Below are 7,207 nucleotides of genomic sequence, written 5' to 3'. Positions count from 1 at the left end.
CTATCGTTTGCTGGATTGACCTTTAAACTGCATTATAAATGATTTTGGGTATGTTTTGGTGTGTCAGGCATCCCAATAAAATGCAACCTACGATAACACACGGGAAAAAACATGGTAATTCATGTGCAATAATGCAACACACTCACATGAACAATTTCCAAAGGGCAGGTAGTGTTTATGGCCTCAGTTACAACATACTTTGATAAATAGACAGTAATGCTGGCTGAAGCCAGGTGTCATTTTGATAATAGGTTTTACATTCATTTGAAACAACGTAAGGCATGTTGATGGCATAGATTTACCATCAGTATCAAATGCATAGAATATATATATATATATATATATATATGCTATATTGACATTAGCATTTGACTTGCCTTCTTCTGACTTGTATTTGACCTGATTTAAATGGGTTTTGCATTCCCAGAGACCTGAAGGAGAAGGCATCAATTTGAAATATGGCAATTAAAATTTAATGATGGGGTGCTAAGCGTCTGTTTTTATTTGCAGAGTTCAGTAGCTTAAGCTCATATTTACAATAGGTTTTCCTTCCTGTTAAAAGTAAATGAATGCCCTTTGACACACAACCCTAATCCTCTATTTACCCAGACTCTACCGAAGTGTTTACATTTTGTAAGCTCCATCTACTGGGGGATCAGAACTACCTCGGTTAAATACAGAATAACGGAAGAAATTTTTTCTTTATGGTTAGAAAATATCAGTTACCAATGCCTGCGCAATAACTTCTACAGATCTCAGTAATTTCTATTAATAAATTCCCTATTGCATCGATCAGTTTTTGTTTGCTGGTATCACAAGTCATATTGCCCAGACAACAGCCGAACATGTTTCTCTGGCAACAAAGCATACACGGTATCCTTGAAAGGGTTCTCTGAAGCATACCTAAGAGAAACCATAAAAAAATTGTTGTCATTGTTTTCTTAAACATATTTTTTTCAGTTTGTGCTTGGATCACATCAATGGTGTGTTGTTGGCAGGATTACCAGGTGAGGGTAAAAAAGTAAGTCTGAAAGAAAACTGATAAGGTCAACACATCTAGAAAATGAAAGGCTGCACTGCGCAGAAGGAGCGGCCCACAGCCTCCTGGGATATGTGACACAAATATCCTGGAAGGGGACCTCTGCAGAATAAAAAACACACATTTTTCCAGTATATAAAAGGAATAGCCTGATATAATGTTCAAAATATAATGATAGATCCACTTCAAGCAGACATAGACAAACATACTCGTACATTGGTTTTATAGCAGTTGTCATTCTCAATTTGTATACTAGGTGGCGCTATTTTTCATTTATAGTGAATTACACATTACTCATTGTAAATTTAAACAAATATAGCACCAACTAAATTATAAATGTATAAATTGGGAATTACAGCTGCTGGTAAACCAATGTATTTGTATTTTTGCCAATGTCTACCTATTAATAATATTGTTAATTAGCCAGTATTGATATAGCGCCAACATATTACCCGGCGTTTTACAAATTCCATAGTCGTGTCACTAACTGTCCCTCAAAGGGGCTCATAATTCAATGTCCCTACCATAGTCATATGTCATTAATGCAGTCTAAGGACAATTTTTGAGGAAAAGCCGGCTAACCTAACTGCAAGTTTTTTTGGGACCTAGTACCTTTCAGTTACATTTAATCACATTTGCCCATCTTTAGTTAACTTTACCCACATTCCTCCATCCCATTTTGTACAATACATTAAAACAGGCACTTGTGTTCACCATGCAAATATTTTAAAATATACTCCCTACTCTTTACAGCTATCGTACAGAAACTAGATTTATATGGTCATTGTATTGTATTGTCATCCCAGGGACAACCAGGAAGAGGATGCTGACCCTGGGTGATGCCGTAAATGTTAAGGCCAGCTTTCTACAGAGAAAGCATTGCTAATGAGGTGTACTGTGATTTGTGTACATTACTCAAGAAATATCTCTGAAGAAAGATCTATAGTACTTTGTGTTTCTGTTACTAGCCAAAATCGGAATTCCAGGCTAGGTATAGTAGGAGTATATGTACTAGGATCACCTTTTTAATCTATTACCTAGAAAACATAGATAGCTGAAGACAAGTGTGTCCAAATTTCCCATAGGGTAGATTTGAACATATAGGCCCTGATTTACTAAAGTTCCTAAAGGCTTCAAGAGAATACACTTTCATCAGTGAAGCTGGGTGATCCAGCAAACCTGGAATAGATCTGGTCCAGGATTTAAAACATTTGCTAACAAATAACTAATGACTTTTAGGAAATCCATTCCAGATTGGCTGGATTACCCAGCTTCACTGATGAAAGTGTATTCTCTCCACCCTTGGAGAATGTGTGAACCCTAAGAAGGGCCAAGGTGTAGAGTCTAAGTGGCAACTAGGTCTTCTCCAGAGCCTCTAGTGGTGAGGATTCTGCTGGTTACCTGCGGTCCTTGGGCACACCAGGGTGGGCAGGAAGATACACGGTACCAAATCACTAAGCTGAAGAATCGTCAAGGAAGGCTGGGGTCAAGGCAGGCAGCAAGCAAGAGAGGTCAGGTCACAAGCCAGGAGTCAAATACCAGGAAATAGACACTAGTGACACAGGGGCCACTGTGGACACAGGGAACACAGGAGACACTGGAAGCAACAGGAGGCACAGGAATTTATAGACAGGAACACTGGAACAACGCAAGGGAATTGTCTGGAAACAACAAACTGGACCACAGGAGGTTAACACGGGAGCTGGACATAGGAAACACTGAATAATGCAACAGGTGTACAGGTCAGAAGCTAGGGGCTTGGCACTAGTGGAGACACGTTGCACGAACGCTGAGTGCTGTGTCTGAGCTAGCTAAATATCCAAGAATGAATAAAAGGCTATTTCCTGATTGGCCAGCGGGTTAGACAAAACTGATAAAGCTATGTAGCCTTGGCACGCCCAGAGTCAGAACTGCTCACATGTGCAGGAGAGAAATGCCTGCGCTTCAGCGAGGAAGAGGTAAGTATGACAGTTGTGGTGTAAATAGTGCTTCCTCACACCAGTGAACAATGCCATGGTTCAAGCCTCAGCAATGGGTAGTTTATTATTTGCCTGCTTTCAAATGTTGAAATGCTGGTTCATTAAGAACCAAAAGAGCGGTTGGGGCTGTAAGTGTCTGACAACAAAGAAAAGGCCAACCACTGGGAGCCACTCAATAACATCCAATCCCACTGCCTTTCTGAATTCAACCTAAATATTTTTATTATAAAGTCTTCAACATTTAGGAACCATGGACACCCTTACATACATTTTTGTCTGGTGTCCTTGAAGTCTATTTATAAAGCAGTGAATCTGACTTTCAAACATTTCCTAGTAGAGAATCAATTATTGCCATTGGATGCAAATGGACCTGGAAGATTCCCCACCAGGCACTGTTTCAGTGATTGTCAGATTCACAGCTTTATAAACGGACCCCTTTGACTAAGTCTTTTTTTTATCCCCCTCATGATATATGAGGTACATTTTAAATGGTTTACATACTATATACTACCTACCTCTCCAAGTTGTAACAATACAACTTACTATTTGCATTCTTTGCTCCTTTTGTTTTGTCACCAAGTGTGTCCCTCCTACCTTTCTGTAGAAAAATATGCTCTCTTCCCTCCTCCAATGACCTACTAATGACTTCCTCACTCATAACCTCATCATATGCACAACTCAAAGACTTCTCTAGAGCTGCCTGAACTCTCTGGAATGGTCTTCCTTGTCCTATTCAGCTTGCTCCTACTTTCTGCTTATTTAAAAGAGCACTCAAAACTTTTTAAACTTGTCTACCCACCTTCTTCTGTCTCTTAAAACCCTCACTATCAGACAAAGAGTTATAAATCAGCACTGTTATATACAATACAAGAAGTAGGATACAATTCTACAAGTTCTGAAGAAAAGTGTGTAGATAAGGCATGAATCCTTGAAAGAATATGTAATGATTTTGTTTCAGTAGTTATCTGTGGCTGGGAGTTATATTTGGATAGGGCTGTGTAGTCATATCTTGGAGAATGACTTATCTCAAATGTTCAGACTAAAGAATCTTTCTCTATTTCTTGTAGCACTACAATTTCCAGCAAAACATATCTGTAAATTAAATGAAGCACACCGTATACAAGCAAGAACATTAAACACCTTAATAAATCTAGATAGAAAACCAAAAATACTTAACTAACGACTACCTGAAACTTTTGTTGTGCAGAAATGACCAGATATTTGCAATTAGTGCCTAAAATCAGGGTTTAGCTAAATGTAGCCATTGGCTAAGAGTTCTGACTGTTTCATTAGGAAAGGTCAGCCTCTCAAACAATCATTTTTCATCCAACATTCGCCTCCACTTGATTTTGCAAGTTGGTTTAACATGTCTTTGGGAAAACATGAAGCATCAATTTTTTTTCTGCCTGCAAAAGCTACTGCATCATGATACTCCAGCAGTCACTTCTATGTTTTTGCATATATACTTGGCAGGCTCTTTCCAGTGTCAAACCGTTTCTTTCCTTCCCCTGCACATCACCTAGATCTATCACTATCATCTCCAAAGTTGTGATGTCAATATTAACTTTTTTTTAAAGTCCACTAATGCACATGGTTAGGAAAAGCCTCCCTTTGTGTTAGCTTCTAGATTTCAGAAACAGAAAACAATTGTGGGCACCTTATAACTGGAATTTTAGGTCTTATATGGTTGCATAGTTGTAATGGTAGGTAGAACTACCTAGAAAAAATATTGATATGATTTGCCATTGGCTGCCATTAATCCACATAGAGACACTGCGGTCTATAAGTCCCCAACATGTTTTTCTACATAACATAGAAACAATTTTAGCTGCAAATATTATTTCAAATATACATTACTGGGAGACATTTTCTTATCTACTATTGTTCAGTAGGCTGATTTGGCTTTGGCTGATTGGCAGAAACAATGGAACCTGTTCTGTAAGGATACTTGTTTTATGTTTCAGAGAATTCCAGGTTACGCTTCTTCCTGGCACTGGGAATGGGGAGACAGAATAACAATTGAACTCCATATAAAGGAATAGAGACCTTGGCTCTTGATTGTATAAGATATCCTACATTAATGGACGCATGGGACTTCCTTTTACTGTTTATACGTGTTTGGGTGATAGTTTCCTGGCTCCTGCCTATTCAGGAAATTAATCAAATGTAAGATTAATGAGACACTGGAAAGTAAACAGGATTTTAGGTGTAAGCAATAGATACCAAGTCAGAGTAGGCAGGTAACAATGTTACAGTTGTACTGTTTGTTTCAAAATTTGTTTTAATCCCTAAAAAAAAATGTAATAAACTAAGTAGAGAAAGATTTGTGCATTATGCAAATATCTCATCAGCAGTAGACCTTGCCAGTTTTAACCAATTCACAGTCTAGGTTAGAAAAAGTAGGTGGAGCTTTTTTTGGTAGGAGAACCATCCTTAGAAGAAACAACTAAAACTTTCAAAGCTGCTGAGCCAAGTTGTGTAATGCTTAGTAGTAGGGATAAGCAAGCAAAATTTTAATTTCGATCTTGCGGCGAATCGGGCCTTTCTAACAGAACATGTAAGCGAGAACGGCCTTGTGATTTCCCACGAGGTTGTGTTCTCTCCGAACTCGGATGAACTCTCAATGGAGAAACTCCATTGAGAGTTCGCCTGCAGTCACAGCTGATTAGAAGCACTCACGTGCCTCCAATCAGCTGTGACTGCAGAATCCCACGCTCCCCGGGCTGTACTTATAAATCCAGGGAGCGAGGAAACCTGCACCCTGGACTTCATTAGAATTCGTGAAATTGGCTCGCTGAAATTTCAAGGACCCATTGGAAGTTTGGGGAAATTTTTGCGAGAATGTCAGAGCCATTCTTGCGCATCCCTACTTAGTAGTAGTTTTAGATCTAAGTTTATTGATAGCCCTCTATAGACAGTTCAGGGGTTTATTTGCATAAACAGCTTTCTTTTGCTGCTATGGCATTTAAGTTGGGTCAAGTTTTAAACTCTGTTGGCCACCGCAGAATAAGTTCATCTGTTGTAAATTCTCTGTTGTTGGCTTACTCTTATATATTTTTTTCAGTTGTCTTGGTACATTCAATTTCTTTTGAGGTCCATGAAGTAATTGCACCCAATGCACTAGCCCTTTTAAAAGTATCCAAAATTTCCCTTTTTAAAAGATGATCTTCAGGCAAACAAATAACTCCTTTTATAACTCCAAAACAGTCAGTCCTCGGCACAGCTGTACTCCTGATTTTAGAACTTCCTGTTGGCTGTCGGTGCTGTCTTTTTGTACTGGACCAGAATCTGAGATCAACAGAAGGGGAAAGGCAGGGACTGATGATAATGAGACCATTGGGATCATTTCAGTTTCTTCCTATAGATGGGCTTTGAACTGAAGTGTACACAAACTTTTTGACACACTCCCCTGTCCATGGTATCTCCTTTAATTCATACTGAGGCTGCCAAGTAAAATGGTTCTGGCAAAACCATCCAGGCAATGATAGTACACGCTCCAACTATGGTAGGGGCGTGTACTAAAGGACTGCAGATACGCAATGGTCTTAAATTGCATACTGTAATTCCCTTTACAGCGGCATCTTTGCATGGCTGTTTACACTACCACGGGTCAAAACCCATGGTTAACATTAAATGAAAGGAACAGACTATACACAACTACCGGTAGTTGGATCACTAGGTATTTATACCTGATAATCAGCATCATGAAGTGAACAGTACACATGTGTCAACTTAACATGCATTTGGGAAGAGTTTGGAGGAAACAATATTATACTTTTTTTATATTATATTAAAGTAAACAAATGAAACATTTATGAACAATCTTTTTCCTGTAGAAGAGATGCGCTCATGTCTCTTCTGTAATAAAGCATTCATGTCTGCTTGTTCCTGATCTTTTGTGTAATGCACGCCAAGCTGCGGGATATGCATGGGGATTTATTCATCACAGTACGACCAATCAAGATGGCCAAAAATCTATATCTAAAAGAATGGCAGGTAAAGACTCAGCTCTTCTAAAGGAGCTTGTGGTTATCATATTGCTGGATGTTAGGTAGGTAAAATTCAGCTACATGCTTCAGGTGGTTGGCTGTCAAACTTAAAAAATAAAATTTCTTCATACAATTTGGAGTCTAGTTGTTCCCACTATCCTGGAAAACCGTGTAGACCCTTAAGATGCAAGCATCTTCAA

Source organism: Pyxicephalus adspersus, chromosome 1, assembly GCF_032062135.1.
Source record: "Pyxicephalus adspersus chromosome 1, UCB_Pads_2.0, whole genome shotgun sequence".
Classification (NCBI taxonomy): Eukaryota; Metazoa; Chordata; class Amphibia; order Anura; family Pyxicephalidae; genus Pyxicephalus; species Pyxicephalus adspersus.
This window is presented reverse-complemented; position numbering follows the sequence as displayed.